Below are 19,054 nucleotides of genomic sequence, written 5' to 3'. Positions count from 1 at the left end.
AAAAATTCCCAGATTTGGTGAAAGATAAATTTATAGATACAAGAAACTCGACAAACTCCAAAGAACAAAAACTGGAAAAAAAAATCAGCCTAGACACATAATAATAAAATTACTGAAAACCTTAGATAAAGTTTTGAAAGTAGTCACAGGCAGGTAAGGGGGAAAACATATTGAATACAGGGGAACAACAATCCCAAGGACCACATTTTCTCATCAGATATGATGGAGGCCAGGAGAGAGTAGAATAACATCTTTAAGGCAATGAAAGAAAAGAACTATCAATCTCAAATTCTTCTTCTAGTGAAAATATCTCTGAGGAATAAAGATGGAAAAAAAAGCCATTTCTCAAGGAGCAAGAAAGAATTTATCAAAGCAGATTTGTTCAATAAAGACATAGGAAAAGGAATTTCTTTAGGTTGAAAGAAATGACACCAGGGTTCACTTGAAACTTGAGGAATAAAGGAAGAGAAACGGAAAAGGTGAATATCTGCATAAATATTACCTAGTATTTTTCTCATCCTAATTTCTTTAAAATATTCTTGACCGTTGAAATACAAAAATATATTGTCAGCACAATACGGTATAGACATGCAGATTTTAGAATCAGAGTAACCTCAGTTATTTACCGCTTACATGTGATGTTACCTTGGACCAGTTACTTAAGCTTCCCGAACATCTATCTCTTCTGTAAAATACAGATGTTTGTATCCATCCTTTAGAGTTATTGGAAGAATTATTAATAATGTATGTGAAGTGTGTGACATAAAATAAAAAATCAATGAATGGCATTTATTTTGTGGTTGCTTTTATCTACATTATTATTTAAATTGCATGAACACTACACAGCAGGTGGTACTGTGTTCAGTAATAGAAAAGTGAATTACTTCCCTCAGAGAGCCTTGCCTGCTGCTTTTATGTACCATTGACGTTTGGAAATTCCTTTAGATTCCTGCACACAGTGCAGTAGAGAAGTTGTGTTTGACATACTGTCTTCCATGGGAAGTTTCCTTGTCCACTAACCTCTAAGAAAGTGTTGGCCATGTTTTAGAACATGTGACTCTACTCCTAAATACCCAAAATACAAACAAATGGGCTCAGACACCTAACACAAAGACAGCTCTAACACGGTGACCTCTGATCCATGTCTTATGACCTACGTTTTGTAAAGATGAGTTGGGCTAATCATTGTGATCCCTGGAGAACTGGAAAACTGGAAACATGAGGTGATTGGTAGCAAGGTTGAAGTTAAAAAGAAGCACTGGTCGCTGGGTCCAGAAGAGCCATATGCAGACAAGAGGGCAGCATTATGAAGCAGGCCACAGAGAGGACAGAAACAGCAGGACACGCCTCTCCACAGAGAAAAGTAGACGGATTGAAAGAAGGAGAGAAAGCACCTGGTGAGGGAGAGAGAGAAAGAGAGAAAACAGAAATGTGGATGGATGCTCCTCAGAGCTGCTGTTGTTCCTGACAGCTGCCAGTTCCTGTCCTGTCCTTTGCTCTAACAAAATAGCCTGACTTTCGATTCTGAGTCCCTGGAAAAGGTAAGAGCAACAGATCTGCATTTAAGGGAAGGGAGAACCTCGCTGCCTGAGAGTTGTGACCATACAGAAATTGCTTCCAAGAGAGACTCCTTATTGCAGGTACTGTGTGCTTTATTTTTCTGCATGTGCTTCAGCATTCAAAAGTGCATAGCTTCAAGCCTATTTCAAAATTTTGTGGAACTTCCTGTTCCTTAGCTAATTATATTACCTAGTTTGCATATGTGGCACACTTTGATTCCAGAATTAAAATGTTCACTCGTAATTCAGAATCGTCCTGTGAAATTGGGTAGAGTTCTTTCACTGTTTGAAGTAAAACTGAGGCAATCAGAGAATCTTCAACATAAAGTTAATGAAGTATATGTGTTTTGAGAGTCAAACATGATACTGGGGTCCTTCCACGAATTGTGTGTCTCTGACAGACCATAGTTTTCTAAGATGGAAAACAATACCCTTCACATAAGCTTATAGAAAGAATTGAGAAAATACAAGGAAAGTAGCTGCATACAGTAAGTACTCACATATATTTGCTCTTACTATTATTAATTTGTACTCACTCTGTAATAAAATGTCCTTGTCAACAATGTAGTTAACACATAAAAGATATCTATTAATCTCATGGATCTAGGATGGGGACGAGTTTCAGTTCTAATATATCTACACCTTTGAAATTTTGGCAGGGAGGATGTTTGTGTTTGGTTAGTGGTTTGTACTGTTTAAGACCCCTACATCGTGAATGTATCTCAGAGAACACTTCATTCATTTTCTTGTTCCTTATAGCAGCCACAAAAACTGTGAAGTTTTGTCTTTGAAACCTTTGGACTGTGCCAAGTGAAAACATCTCTAAAAATCCATTTGTAGGGCGCCTGGGTGGCTCAGATCGTTAAGCGTCTGCCTTCGGCTCAGGTCATGATCCCAGGGTCCTGGGATCGAGTCCCGCATCGGGCTCTCTGCTCCTTGGGAGCCTGCTTCTCCCTCTGCCTCTCTCTCTCTGTCTCTCATGAATAAATAAATAAAATCTTAAAAAAAAAATTTTTTTTAAATAAAAAAAATAAAAATCCATTTGTACCACTAAGTACAATTCAATTAACTTAAACAATATTGGATTTCTATTAATTCCTTCTAGAACAGGAAGCAAGATTTACAATGTAAATAGATTTACCTATAATCTATATCATCACAATTTGGATTAATTAAAAGAAAGCATCATCTGAATCTGTGAAAGGCCAGAATTAACGAATACTTTCAAAGCAATGAAGTTCTGTTGATTCTAAATAAATTGGTGAATTGACCTAACAAAGTGCTCCTTGCTCGGGTGTTGTAATGAGGATGAGTAGTAATTACTCTAACAACAGATGTTATAGAAATGCTTCTTCTAGAGTATCCAGTTTATTTTCCTAAATAGATTAAGCTTTTACCCTTACAGTATTTCTTTCACTACCAACTAACTTCATCCTTGTAGATCTAGATTAAAAATCATCAGCCCAGGGTATCCTGAAATGTCCTCTCGGTATATTCCGTATATGTCACTTCACATTTTTATAATATTTTCACTAATATACAGTATTTTTCTAGTTTTCATTTGAGGACTATCCTTCTGCTTTTTCATGAAGCAAAGAAACGTCAAGTCATTAGAGGTTGTCTAGTTTGTTAAATAAGAGTGTATATGGAATGCAAAACTCTGTCCACAATGTGTTTTACTCATAAAAAGTATCTAACATAAAGAATATTAATGGCACTGCAAATTCAAATTTCAGGTTGAAACATACATCAAAAGGAGCTCATATCTTGGATATACCTAAAAGATCAAATTCCAAAGTGCAGGGAGACATCTATTAAGCATCCTTCAGGGAGGAAACATAAAAATCATCCCAAACTGTAGGACAATGACGGCCATGACATAAAGCAGACTATTAATTGTGTACATCAATATGTGTGCATAGGTATGCATGTGTGTGTGTGTGTGAGTGCACGCATGCACATTTTTGCATGTGTGTAGATTACCATGGAGCACAAACGGGAAGCTAATGGCAGAATTATTATCTGTTCTGAAATCCATCTATAAGGTTAGAAAATAAAACCCTACGGTATTTCTTTTTCCACTAAGAATGTAATAAACATGCCCTAAAACTCATTAATTTTGATGATGCGTAGAAGCAGCCTGAAGTTTTAACTCTGGATTATTTTATAAGAAGTTCCATTCCCAGCCATTCACACCCATCCAGCAATTCAAGCCAGTGTCTCCCAAGGGACCGCAAAGAGAGACCCTGCCAGGCTTGCTTGGCGAATAGGTGTGTGGTTGACAACCATAAGTCACTTAACTTAGAAAACATACTTCAGTGGCTCTCTAGGCACCAAAGACTGCAAGAGTTAGACATAATCCTTGTCCTCACAAGTTCAGTCCAGTGAGGGAAAAAGAAGTAAGTTTAACACTGGGTGATAGGTGCCCCAGCAAAGGTATGCACAGCACATCACAGAGCCGGATGGATGACTGTCTTGAGAAGCCACTATTTCAGGGCTGAATGGTCATGAGTAAAGCCCTACAGTTCTGATTATAGTTGAACTGGCAGAAGGCAGGAGGAAGGTCAACCCAGTCAGAGTAGGAAAGAGTTCCATGGATTGGGAAATAGAAAACAGCTCCCTGCAGCTGCCTCCCATGTGGATGAAGGCACCAGGAAAGGCGGGACAGAAAGGTAGTCATGGCCTCATGTGCCACTCAGAAAGAGTTAGTCTTTATCATACTGGTCCTAGGGAGCCCCTGAAGGTCAGTTATCAGCAATTATAGCCACATTTGTATCCGAATACCACTCCTGTCACTGTCCAGAGAATAAACTGGCAGGAAAAAGAACAGAACATGGAAAACTAGTCAGGTAGTTATTCTAGTTACCCAAGTGGGCCCTAAGGCCGGGAAGTCGGGATAGAGATGAAATCAACTTTAGTGATAAGCTCTTGTTACAGAAGGTGAGAAACCAGCAAGAATAAAACCTGTTTTCATGGATTTTTTCATTTGTATGCCAGAACAGTTTGTTCTGTTAAGATATTGACAAATCTCCTCTTGATTTTGTAATATTATAATGTACACAACCTACCTTCGTACAGAGTATAGAGGGAAAAAGTCAACCCAAATGATCACAATTCCAAATTCGTAGTGTTTTGATAAATTATTTTATTATGTATATAAAAATGTAAATATTGTATTTGCAGTTTAAAGATAAACTTAAGTGTTATTCATTTTTCAAAACTTGCTATCTTGCCTCAGACACCTCACAAAGCTAGTTCATAAAGCTAATCCTATGTTTCGACACATCCTCGAGCACACAGTGTGAAGTGCTATAAAATGTTTTATAAGAAGCCAAAACAAAACACGCCACCCCCCTCCACCATCCTCAGCAGCAAATGAGAACCTCCAGCATATGTTGCCGTAGCTTTAGGCAAGACGCTTCTGTTACACAGGCCAGCAAGCCTGTCCTGCATCTCTATACACTACTTGTCTTGGCAGCGTTGGCCAGGTCTAAAAATACAGTCATGCCTTCACCAAAGCAGAAGGACAGGCTGTACAGTGTGTCCGCGTCTGAGCTCCACAACTGTGGACGTGCCAAGCCAAGTCACGTGCTCTCCATGGTCCATTGATTTTCTTTTCTTTTTTTTTTTTCCGAACAAAAAGAACATTGAAAGGCCTGATGGAATTTATTTACCTCCCTACTGCAAATGCGGGCAGTGAAGGAATAGCTGAGAGTAAGGAGTGTCTTGGGTAGGTGGGGCAGAGGCTTCACCTCCCATGCTGGCTGTGACCTTGGCGAAGTCCCTGCAGCAGGAGAAGTGTGGGTTTCTTCACATGGTTTCAAGATCTTTCCAGACTTCAGAGTGCATCCATGGTCACTATCTCGTTTCTCCTCCTAACGATCTTGGGGGGTAAGGGGGGAGGCTTGCTGGCTGCAGGACCTTGCAGTATTAGAGGCAGAAGGGGTGGTGGCCATGGTAACAAGGGCATTCATACAGTGCAGCCTGATCATAGGAGCAGCTGGCTGGCTCAAGGTCACAGGAGCGAGGAACTAGAGGCACTCCGAAGTGAGGTGAAGGGGACCAGAATGTGTCACCCCAAAATATGCCACTTTGGGTAAGATTATTTTGAGCTAGAAGCAAATGAGAATTAGTGAATGCAGAAAGAAACCTGTGGGGAGTTTTCCTTTTCTTACTAAAAGCAGAAACTCTTGAGAAATGAGGACTGCCACAAATCCACTCTTCCGGGGGGAGTTTGATGGCCACAAAGAAGAGAGCAAGTCGGGACCAAGGTGGGTCTGTGAACAAATCTACCAAAGTACCCTATTGCCCCCTACGTCCCCCATATATTTCCTAGTCACTTTCCCAGTTTGCCACCCCGAGCCAAAACCCCTTTCTCTTCTGTCTTGTCACATCACCACATTCATCGTTATTTGTCAAAAAGGCGTATAAGCTCTCAGGCCTATCTGCTTCTTTGGCTCTTCATTTTTCTATGAAGGCCTCCATGTACCTTCATACTAATAAACCTTCTCTCATCTTCCTCTGTCTTTTTATAGTCTATTTTGCAGGGTCACAGTCACTGAACCTAAGGGGATAGAATAAAGTGTTTTCCTTCCCTACAGAAGTATTGTATACAAAGACGCTCAGATCCTAATACAGGGGATCAGATTAGCCTCCAGCTCCAAGGTCTTCTTCTGACCCCTGCTGTCTCAGAGGGCCTAGACTGGCAGCCTCCATCCCTGCCTGAGCATCAGAGCTGCCTGGAGGATTTTAACATCATACCCAAGCCAAGATTCTAACCATCTAGGTGAGAATCTCTCAGGGTGGGCTCATGCAATCGTATTTTTTAAAGCCCCCTAGGAGAAAGGAATGTGCAGCCAGGTTGAGGACCGCTGGACTCTTGGGTCTTTCTGGAGCTGTCAACTTGACTGTGAAGGTGCTGTACGCCATGCAGTGGCTCAGCCTTTCCACAGTTTCTTTCCTCTGTCATCACCGCAATCCCTACTCTGTAGTTTACCCATAAGGCTGGAGAGGCTAAGGAAAGTTCCAAAAATTAAATAGCCAGTAAATGACAAGGTCAAGATTTGAACTCAGGGCTGTCTGAGCTCAGTCTCAGACACCATTAGTTTCTGTATTCATTGTGGGTTTTTTTTTGTTGTTGTTGTTGTTTCCAAATAAACTGCCATTCCTGCATCGAAGCCCTCCAGGCTCAAATCCCTCCCACTCTGGTTCCTCTCACCCGATCCTCCAGAAATGCTGAAATTTTACCAAAGTTTCCTGGGGGGAAATGCTCTTATGCCTCTAGGCTTTGGCAGTCCTGTTTCCCCTCACTAGAATGAATAAGGCTTCCTACTTGTCACTTGAGATCCAGTCAACCCCTTTCTTCCTTGAAGGGACATAGTGGAGTTACCTCCTCATCTCCACCAAAAGGCAGGAGAGCGTAGAACCACTAGCAGTGTAGCTAGACTCGAGAGGTGGAATACCCTATACTGGGTGTGTGACCTTGAGCAAGTTATTAGCCTCTCCATGCCTTAGTTTCCTTCCCCAACAGATGATAATAACAATACCTATCTTATGGTGGAGGAAAAGCAGGTGTGTGCAAGGAGCTTAGTGTGAAGGCGCAGAGAGAAGCTTTGGTGGCAGGGGAAGTGGCTAGAGAAAGAAAATAGGCAGATCACAATGGTCCATGTATGATACAGTCATTTTCCAGTGGAACATTTTTGGCCCATGTTATGTGAAACTTCCCCTACAAATGATATGAAAAATCACTGATAAAGTTAAATCAAATAGGCTTTTTGTCCACATGAAGCTTCTATCTATCAATAATCCAACCACTGGCAAGAGATTTGCAGTCTGGTTTGTGGGGGCAGTGTTTTCAGTGAGAAAGACAGACAAAGAGAAAAAGAGAAAAACACATACTCCATTTTCTTTCTTACAGAAATTTGTATTTTCCTGATTTTTTTTTTCCCCTGAAGGAGTAAAATACTATGATAAAGCCACCAAAAAAATCTGATGATACTTCATGGAAACCACCCTGCACTGTGGGGAAAATGAAATGGACAAGGAAACCTTATGGAGGAATTAGAATAAAAAAGAAATGAAGCTACAAAGTTTCTAGGAAGAAAATAAAGGTATTGAGATGAGAGCAATCACCAGCTGCTGGGGTGAAAGGGATTTGCAGGCAAGTAGTGGCCTGTCCCTGCTAGCAAATGTCTGGGAAAAATACGTGGCCAGCTGAGGAGAAGGACATGCGTAGTCTGGGATGGGAACCATGCATGCAAGGAGCGCTAGCTGGCACAGCCAGTGAAGAGGAGAGTCGCGTGGGGACAGACGAGATAGCTGGGACACAGCTGGCCTCTCCGGCAGAGCAAAGCCTCATTTTACTCCAGAACAAACGTTCACACTTTGCTTGTTCATGAACAGACTGCCAGTCATATTTCCTCCACTTAGCAGGAAACATGGCCTTTGGTGTTCAAAGTCGACATTCACCAAGTATAGTACATAGAACCCTCCTGGGCATCTTTCCCTCACTTGGCCTCTTCTAGCAGTCAATCTGAAGGAATGTGGCAGAAATGCCTACTGGCAGCCTTGAGTTCTCACCGACCTACCAACTATTTGCTGTGTGTTCCTTAGAAGCGAGTCACTTAACCAGCCTCCCTAATTTGCTGTTTGATTCTTGAAAAAAGGCAGCAGTCTTAGAAGCCACTTCCAGCTCTTCTGGTTAGAGTCCTGGCAAGTAGATGGTCAATATTTCCCTTTGATAATGAACTGCACAGATTGAACTTCCAAGTCTCCGCTTGAAAGGACCACATTCCAAAACTGCCCATTTTAAGCAGAAAATCATTGAAAAGATCAAACATAGCATCCCCATAGCTACTCTGTACATGATCTAGTGGAGGATTTGGTTTTATTTATTTATTTGCAGTGATAGGATCCATCTTTGGAAAACTTCCCTCTCTAGCTACTCGACATAGCAAACTGTTACACCAAATACCCTCCATATTGCATAACAACAGCTGTTGCTCTGGAAACAAGTTAACACTTTGTTTTCCATAAAATGTATCACTTCACTTAAGGATACGAAATCAATGCTTCTGGATGTGAAGAATAGCCTTGGCCATTCATAAGCCTGATGCAATGAATTTGGTACTAGGGGAAACACTCCAAAGATCAATCATATTTTTTAAATAAATACATTTAAAAGTCACTTTGATTTTACTTCTATACCCCTAAACTTGTTTGTAAAGAGTAATAAGTAGTAAAAGAAAAACTAACATTGACTTGCCATACCGAAACTAAAAAGTGAAATGAAATAATAGAACTTACCAATTCTTCTCTAATTAACCAATGGATTTTGTTTTAAAGTATATATTGAAACATAATTTCCCCTACAATATTATCAAGAAGGTGGTTATGGAAATGCAGGCAGCTCACCGCAGAGCATGATCTTTGGATCGAGAAACCTAAACACTCTCAGTTTCCTTGGCTTTGAAATGGCAGAAATAAATCCTACTTCATAGTGCTGTCACCAGATCTAAGGGAGCAATATATGTAATGTCAAGTAGGGTGGGCTAGCACAAAGATGGCACATAGTAGGGGCTCCATATATGCTCCCCTCAATCCATTTAACTTGTAATAAGAAATGAAGTAAGGCATTCTTTTGTGATATCAGTGATTTTTAATAAGATAAATAAAATGTTGGGGCACCTGGGTGGCTCAGTCTTTTAAGCATCTGACTCTTGATTTCGGCTCAGGTCATGATCTCAGGATTGTGAGATCTAGCCCCGCATTGGGCTCCACCCAATGTGGAGCTTGCTTAAGATACTCTCTCTCCCTCTCCCTCTGCCTCTCCCACCTTTCTCTCCCTCTCTAAAAAAAAAAAAAAAAAAAAAAAGTAAAATGTTTCTTTTTTATATACCTGTTAATAGATTAGTAGGTTTAAATAAACAGAAAAAAGAAATAAGGATAGAAACAAATAGCTTTGAAGAAATTGTGATGGTGTCCCTAAGAAATTTATGGCTCCAGTTACTGATACATTTACTGGTTCTAATTCCTCATGCCAGCAGTGGAATTTATCAAGCAATATTTGTGCTTATCATTTATATATTATGACTTACAGATGGAAGAAAGAAAAAAGGGAGTGCAAAAAATGTAATCTGTTTAAAGAGAAATAAGAGTAGTGAGTCTTCGAAGAAGGAAACCCAGCTTGGAAAATGGGAGGTAAAGTTGCTGGGGGCAGACCATTCAGCCCAAGGGTCAGACCACACGCCATACCTTACTCTGCCTCTTGGCAGCACTTGACCAAACTTACCACTCTCTCCTCTGAGAAGAACTTAACCATAGAGCATCCTTGGGCTCAGTCCATGGACTGACCTCCTCACTCCCCAAATGGTCTCGCCTTGTCCCATAGCTTTAAATATATCTCCACACAATGACTCCTGAAGGTGCAATGCCTGCCCAGACCTCCACCTTTAACACTAGATTCTGTGATCCAAGAGCCTACAAAACATCTGCACTGGGCAGCCTCAACTTGACATGTCCAAAACCCACCAAATCTTCCTCTTAAAAACCAGCTCTACCTCAGCCTTCTGCATCTCTAATAATAGCAGCAGCATCCCTCCAGTTTGTAAAGACAAAAAAGGGTCACCATTGACCTTGCTCTTTCCCATCACACCCCACACCCAATCCATTAGCAAATCTGGTCAGTTTTTCCTTCAGTATATAATCAGATTCAGTGAACTTCTGCTTTCTTCAAACACAACTAAAATCTCTGGAGATTATCTATGAAACAAACAGAAGCAGCTTCGGAAAGATAAATAGAAGAGGCAGACCAACTAGGGAGCTTGGAGCCCAAGTAATGGCACAGTGGAGAGTCCCCTGAGTTTTCTTTTTGCCTCATTCATCTTATACTTGATGCTAGAGATTAAATAACCAGAAAATGGCAACAAACACAGGTCAATCTAGACAAAGTGCCAGGAAAGGAACAGTCCATCATGACAGAAAACTTTTAGACAAACACCACAGAAGAGTTCAACAAAGTCCGAGTGAGGAGCCTAGATTCCATTCACCAGACTCCATGGACCACTCCAGCACCCATGCTGGGTGCTGTCTGGGAAGAAAGGGAGGTAAGACTTTCATCACCACCAGATGGTACCATTCAGCCCCCATCCTGTGGCGTCCATGGAGCTGGAAAAGCCAGTAACCTGGAAATGACAACAATCACAGATAAGAAAAGCCCCCAAAACAATGGTTCATCTAAAGGACAAGGTGAGGGGCTGCCTAGAAACTTTTAGGAAATATGCACTACTACACTAGTAAAACACCACAGAGTAAGACTTTTGCTCTCAACTCTACTCTCATCAGCAAGGACCAAGAAGGGAGTCCAGAATTTGACCCTTGGCAGGCTATAACAAGGTGCCCCAAGCCCTCCCCCCTTACAAACACACACACACACACACACACACACACACACAAACACATACACACAAGGATGAAGGATGTGTTGGAAAAGGCTAAAAAAGTAATCAGAACTTTCATCTTTGCAAGGATAATGAGGTGACCAATAACAGTGACAGGAGAGACCATGTGTGGAGCCTGGACTTTCACCCCTCTAAGGTAAAAATGAGACATTTCTTCCACCTACAGTGCTATCAGAGGAGGCCTAGTAGAGAGTCAGGACCTAAACCAACACCCAGTAGTAAGGAGAACCCCCCTGCATACTCCTCATGTCAGTGGAAGTCATGGAAGAGGCTGTAATGATTCAATCCTACCCCTTCTGGCCAGGATTACATCGATGGAAGCATAGTGTAAAGCCAGAACTCTCACTGCTGCCCAGCAGGACCACAGCCTCTCCTCATGTCAACACATACTAAGTGGGGAACCTGGAAATCCACTCCTACCTGATTTTTATTGAGGCAGTACCCACACCTTCTCCTGCAGAAGCAGTGTGAAAAAGCCAACCAAAACAGAAGATCCAGAGTGTCATAACACAATAACCCCAAATTTCAGATTTTAATTGAAAAACAAATGACTAGTCATACTGAGAACCAGGAAAATCTCAACTTCAATGAAGAAGATCACTCAGTAGATCCAGCAATGGCACCACTAGGTATTTATCCAAAGGATACAAACATAGTGATTCGAAGGGGCACCTGCACCCCAATGTTTATAGCAGCAATGTCCACAATAGCCAGAGGTCCATTGACAAATGAATGGATAAAGAAAATGTGGTGTGTATACACACACACACACAAAATAGAATATTACTCAGTCATCAAAAAAAAATGAAATCTTAACCATTTGCAATGATGTGGATGGAGCTAGAGGGTATTATGCTAAGTGAAATAAGTCAATCAGAGAAAGACAACTATCCTATGATTTCACTCATATGTGGAATTTAAGAAACAGAACAGATGAACATAGGGGAATGGAGGGGAAAAAATATAAGATAAAATCAGAGAGGGAGACAAACCATAAGAGACCCTTAACTATAGGAAAGAAACTGAGGGTTGCTGGAGGGGAGGTGGGTGGGGGGATGGGTGACAGGCATTAAGAACTTGATGTAATGAGGACTGGGTGTGATATGCAACTGATGAATCACTAAACTCTACCTCTGAAACTAATAATACACTGCATGTTAATTAATTGATTTTTATATAAAATAAATTTTTTTTAAAAGATCACTCAGTAGATGCCAACAGAGTTAATATTAGCTAACAAAGATTTTTAATGAGCCATGATAAAAATGTCCCAAAGAGAAATATGGACATGCTTGAATTAAATTGAAGAGAAAAAAAATCTTGGCAAAGAAATAGAAGAGCCAAAAGAAATTTTTAAGAATGAAAATATATAATAGCCAAAAATAAAAACTCAATGGATGGTCTGGAAAGTGGAATGAAGTAGAAAAAGGAGATATATTCAAAAACACTAAAGACAAATCAAAATGGATTGGAATTCTAAGAAAATTCAAGCGGCCCATAGTAAGGCAGGAAAAAGAAAACAGAAATAAAAAATAGAACAAAGAGAAAATAAACATTTAAATGGCAGGGTTAATCCCTAACATATCAATAATGGCATTAAATACAAATACTATAAATACACTAATTAAAGGACAGCTTTGCCTTAATGTATATGTGCCTAACAAGAGAGTGTAAAACTACTTGAGGCAGAAACTGATAGAACTGAAAAGAGAAAAACTCCACTATTACAGTTGGAGACTTTAACTCCTCTCTATAAGAAATGGATAGATCCAGCAGGTAGAAAATCAGTAAGGTCATATCTGGGCTCAGCAACACCATCAATTAACTGGATATAATTGACATCTATCTACAGACTACTTCACCAAACAACAGCAGAATACACAGTTTTCTCAAGCTCATATGGAACAGTCACTAATATAGACCACATTCGGGACCATAAAGTACACTTCAACAAATTTAAAATAGGGATCAAACAATGTCTGCTTTCAGACAACAACAGAGTTAAATTAGAAATCAATAACAGAAAGATAACTGGAAAATCCCAAAATACGTGGAGATTTAAAAACACACTTTTAAAGAACACAGGGATCAAAGAAGAAATCTCAGGAGAAATTTAAAATATTTTAAACTAAATGAAATGAAAACACAACTTACCAAAATATGTGGAATCCAGGAAAAGCAGTGTCTAATGGTAAATTTACTAAATGCATATATTAGAAAAGAAGAAATGTCTAACATCAATTACCTGAGTTTAACCTTAAGAAACTAGAAAAATGTTGAGTGAATTAAATCCAAAGGAAGCAGAAGCAAAGAAATAATATGAATTAGAATAAAAATCAATGAATTTGAAAACAGAAAATCAACAAAACCAAAAGATTGTCTTTGAAATGATCAACAAAATTGATAAGCCTCTAACCAAGCTATCTAAGGAAAAAAAAAGAGGACACAAATTACTAATATCAGAAATGAAAGAGGGAACATCACTACATTTTTGCATGTATATTAAAAGGGCAATAAAAGATAGCTAGATTTATCATGGTGATCACTCCATAATATTGAATCACTAAGTTGTACACCTGAAATTAATATAACATTGTATGTCAAATATACTGCAATAAAAAAATCAATAAGCAGCCAAAACTGGGATAATAAAGGAATACTATGAAATATTCTATGCCTACAAATTTGATAATGTTGATGAAATGGACTAATTCCTTGAAAGACACAATCTGCCAAAACTCAAAGAATAAAGGCCAGTATCTATTAAAGAAATGGTATTTACAATTAATAATCTTCCTAAACAGAAAGCACCAGGCCCAGATGGGTTCACTGATGAATTCTACCAAATACTTAAGGAAAAATTCTAACAATTCTCTACAATATCTCAGAGGATAGAAACAGAGGTAATACCTCCAAAATCATTCTAAGAGACCGACATTACTCTAACACCAAAATCAGACAAGAAAACTAAAGACCAATATCTCTCATGAACACAGATGCAAAAATCATCAACAAAATATTAGCTAATTGAATCCAACAATGTGTATAAAGAATTATGCACCATGATCCAGTGGGATTTATTCTAGATATGCAAGGCTGATTCAACATTTAAAAAAGCAATTAATAAAATCCATCACATCAGCAAGTTAATAAAGAAAAAAATCACATGATCATATCAATAGATGCAGAAAAAAGCATTTGACAAAATCCAATACCAATTCATGATTAAAAAAAAAAAAGACAATCTCAAGAAACTAGGAATAGGGCACCTTGCGTGGCTCAGTCAGTTAAGCATCTGCCTTCAGCTCAGGTCATGATCCCAGGGTCCTGGGATTGAGTCCCACATCGGGCTCCCTGCTCAGCGGGGAGTCTACTCTCTCTGCCCCTCCCCCCCGACTCATGCTCTCTCTCTCTCTCAAAAATAAATAAAATCTTAAAAAAAAAAAAAGAAACTAGGAATAGAGGGGAAATTCCTTAAATTGATAACGCATATGTACAAAAATCCTACAGCTAATGTTTAATAGTGAGAAACTTGCTATTCCACTAATACTCAAGGATGTCCCCTCTCACCACTCCTTTCCAACATCACACTAGAAGTCCTTGCTAATGCAATGAGAATAGAAAATAAAATAAAAGGTATATAGATTGGGAAGGAAGAAAGAAAACTATCATTGTTCATTGATGACATGATCATCTATATAGAAAATCTAAAAGATTCTAAAAAAAAAAAAAAACCTCAGGTACTAATAATAGCAAGGTTATAGGAAGTTTCGTACAAAAAGTCAACTGATTTCTTATATACCAGTAATGAACAAATAAAATTTGAAATTAAAACCAAAACACCATTTATGTTAACACCTCTAAAATTAAATAGTTAGATATAAATTGAACAAAATATGTACAAGATCTATATGAGGAAAACCAAAAAATGCTGATGAACAAAATCAAAGTACAAAATAAATGGAGAGATGTTCCATGTTCATTGGTAGGAAGACTCAGTATAGTCAAGATGTCACTTCTTCCTAACTTGATCTATAGATTCTATGCAATCCCAATAAAAATCCCAGCAAATTATTCAGTGGATATCAAGAAACTGATTCTAAAGTTTATATAGAGAGGCAAAAGACCCAGAATAGCCAGCGCAATATTGAAGCAGAGCAAGTTTGGAGGACTGACACTATTTGACTTCAAGATTTACTATGAAGCTATAGTAACCAAGACAGTGTGATACTGACAAAATAATTGACATATATAGATCAATGGAACATAATATACAGCCCAGAAACAGATGCATATAAATATAGCCAACTGATCTTTGACAAAGGAGCAAAGACTATAAAACAGAGCAAGGAAAATGCTACTGAAACAACTGGACATCTGCATGCAATAAAATGAATATAGATACAGAACTTACACCTTTCATGAAAATTAACTCAGAATGGATCATATACCTAAAAGTAAAACACTAAAACTATAAAACTCCTGGAAGATAATATAGGAGAAACCCTAGATGTCCTTAGGTATAGCGATGACTTTTTAGATACAACACAAAGGCACAATCCAAATAATTGATAAACTCAACTTCATTAAAATTAAAAATTCTTTCACAAAAAAATGTTAAGAGAATGAGAAGATAAGTCACAGAGTGGGAGAAAATATTTGCAAAAGACACATCCAATAAAGGACTGTGATTAATATATAAAGAACTCTTAAAAATAAGAAGACAAAAAAATCCAATTAAAAAGTAGACAAAGATCTTAACAGAAACAAAGAAGATATAAGGATGGCAAATAAACTTATGAAAAGATGCAACACATTATTTGGGATCAGGGATGTGCAAATTAAAGCAATGAGATACCACTACACACCTATTAAAATTGCCAAAGTCCAGAACATTGACAACATTAAATTCTAGAGGATTAGAGCAGTAAGAAATCTTAACACTAGTGAGAATGCAAAATGGTTCAGCCACTGTGCAGGAGGGTTTAGCAGTATTTTATAAAATGAAAGAAACCCTTGCCATTCTATCCAGCAATCATCCTCCTTGGTATTCACCCAAAGGATTTGAAAAGTTGTGTCCACATAAAAACCTGAACGCAGATGATTATAGCAGCTTTACTCATAATGGCTCAAACCTGGAAGCAACCAAATTGTCCTTCAATATGTAAATGGATAAATAAACTGTGGTACAACCAACCAATGGAATATTATTCAGTGCTAACAAGAAGTGAACTACCAGGCCACGAAAAGACATGGAAAAAAATTTAAATGCGTATTACTAAGTGAAAGAAACCAATCTGAAAAGGCAGCATGCTGTATGATTCCTACAATATGACATTCTAGAAAAGGTAAAACCATGAAGACAGTAAAAAGATCAGTGGTTGCCAGGTGTTGGGGTGCAGCAGAGGTGAAAAGGCAGAGCACAGAGGATTTTTTTTAAAGATTTTATTTATTTATTTGAGAAAGAGAGAGCAAGCATGAGAGGGGGCAAGAGACAGAGGGAGAAGTAGACTCCCTGCTGAGCAGAGAGCCTGATGTGGGGCTCGATCCCAGGACCCTGAGATCATGAACTGAGCCCAAGGCAGATGCTTAACTGACTGAGCCACCCAGGTACCCCAGCACAGAGGATTTTTAGGGCAGTGAAATTATGTTCTATGATAATGTAATGATGCATACAATACCTGTCATTATACATTTGTCTAAACCCATAAAACATACAATGTCAAGAGTAAGCCCTAAGGTAAGTTATGGACTTTTGGTAATTATGAGGTGTCAATGTAGCTTCATCAGTTGAAACAAATATACCACTCTCGTGGGGGATGTTGATAATAGGGACAGCCTGCATGTGTTGGAACAGTGGGTATATAAAAAAATCTCTGTACTGTCTCTCAATTTTGCTGTGAATCTAAAATTGCTCTAAAAAATTGTCTTTAAATAGAAAAGAGATAGCTTAGCAGACTTGATTAAAAAAAATCTTGCAACTATATGCTCTCTTTAACTCACTTCAAATATAATAATTGAGAAATATTGAAAATAAAAAAGTGAAAAAATATATACCACATAAATATCAATTCAAAGAATGAAGGAGTGGCCATATTAATATTAGATAAAATAGATTTTAGAATAAAGAAAATTACTGGCAACATTAAATAATGATAAAAGGATGATTCTACCAAAAAGACATAACAACGTTAAATGTGCATGCAACTGACAAAAAGCAGCAAAATATGTGAAGCAAAAACTGATAGAAATGAAAAGAGAAGCAGATAAACCTACAATTATAGCTGGGGACATCTATATCCCCTCTCACCAATTATTAGAACACCTAGACAAGAAATCAGCCAGAATACAGAAGAACTCAATAATGCCACCAACCAATAGCCTCTGACTTTCACAGCACATTCCATTCAACAACAATACATTTTTTCAAATGTCATGGAATACACAGAAAAATAGGCCATATCCTAGGTCACAAACCTTATTAAATTTAAAAGAATTTAAATGTACAGAGTATGGTCTTTGATCACAAGGGAATCAAACTAAATATTAATAACAGAAAGATTGAAGGAAAATCTTCAAATTCTTGGAAACTAAACAATACACTTCTAAATAATCTATGAGTCAAACAATCAGTCTCAAGAGAAATTAAACAACACACTGAGTTGAATGAAAATAAAAATAAAACGTATCAAAAGTGTGGGAAGCAGTGGCACCTGGGTGGTACAGTCTGTTAAGCATCCAACTCTTGGTTTCTGCTCAAGTCATGATCTCAGGGTGGTGAGATCAATCCCCACATCAGGCTCCATGCTCAGTGAGGAGTATGCTTAAGTTTCTCTCTCCTTTTCCCTCTGCTCCTCCCTCCCCCCGCAAAATGAAACAATAAATCTTTAAAAAAAAAAAGTGTGGGAAACAGCAAAAGCAGTGCTGAGAGTGAAATCTATACCCATAAGTGCTTATATTAAAAAAGAGGATAAAATATCAATAGTCTAATCTTTCATCTCACGAAAGTATAAAAAGAAGAGCAAGACAAATCTAAAGCAATAATAAAGAAGGAAATAAGAAAGGGCATAGGCCAACTCTGGAAAACAGTATGGAGGTTCCTCAAAAAGTTGAAAATAGAGCTACCAGATGATCCAGCAATTACACTACTGGGTATCTACCCCAAAGATACAAAAGTAGGGATCCGAAAGGGTACATGCACCCCGATGTTTATAGCAGCAATGTCCACAATAGCCAAACTGTGGAAAGAGCCAAGATGTCCATCGACAGATGAATGGATAAAGAAGATGTGGTATATATATACAATGGAATATCATGCAGCCATCAAAAGGAATGAGATCTTGCCATTTGCAACGACGTGGATGGAACTGGAGGGTATTATGCTGAGCGAAATAAGTCAAACAGAGAAAGACATGTATCATATGACCTCACTGATATGAGGAATTCTTAATCTCAGGAAACAAACTGAGGGTTGCTGGAGTGGGGTGTGGGGTGGGAGGGATGGGGTGACTGGGTGATAGACACTGGGGAGGGTATGTGCTCTGGTAAGTGTTGTGAATTGTGCGAGACTGTTGAATCTCAGATCTGTACCTCTGAAACAAATAATGCAATATATGTTAAGGAAAAAAAAAAAAAAAAAGAAGAAGGTAGCAGGAGGGGAAGAATGAAGGGAGGGAAATCGGAGGGGTAGACGAACCATGAGAGACGATGGACTCTGAAAAACAAACTGAGGGTTCTAGAGGGGAGGGGGGTGGGAGGATGGGTTAGCCTGGTGGTGGGTATTGAGGAGGGCACGTTCTGCATGGAGCACTGGGTGTTATGCACAAACAATGAATCATGGAACACTACATCTAAAACTAATGATGTAATGTATGGGGATTAACATAACAATAAAAAAATTTTTTTAAAAAAGGGCATAGGTCAATGAAATTTAAAACAGAATACTAATAGAAAAAAAAATGAAAAAAAAGCAGGACTTTGAAAAGTTCAACAAAATTAACAATCTTCTAACAATACTGACAAAATAAAAATAAGACA

General features: G+C 38.6%; 1 protein-coding gene across 1 annotated transcript in view; it reads right to left on the bottom strand.

The window, feature by feature from the left end:
- TMEM182 (transmembrane protein 182) overlaps window positions 1-19,054 on the bottom strand; it is a 54,748-nt gene that overhangs the window by 21,454 nt on the left and 14,240 nt on the right. The window lies entirely within an intron of this gene.

The sequence above is a fragment of the Neomonachus schauinslandi genome, chromosome 10 (genome assembly GCF_002201575.2).
Source record: "Neomonachus schauinslandi chromosome 10, ASM220157v2, whole genome shotgun sequence".
NCBI lineage: Eukaryota > Metazoa > Chordata > Mammalia > Carnivora > Phocidae > Neomonachus > Neomonachus schauinslandi.
Note: the sequence above shows the minus strand (reverse complement) of the source record. Positions and strands in the feature narration are given on the sequence as shown.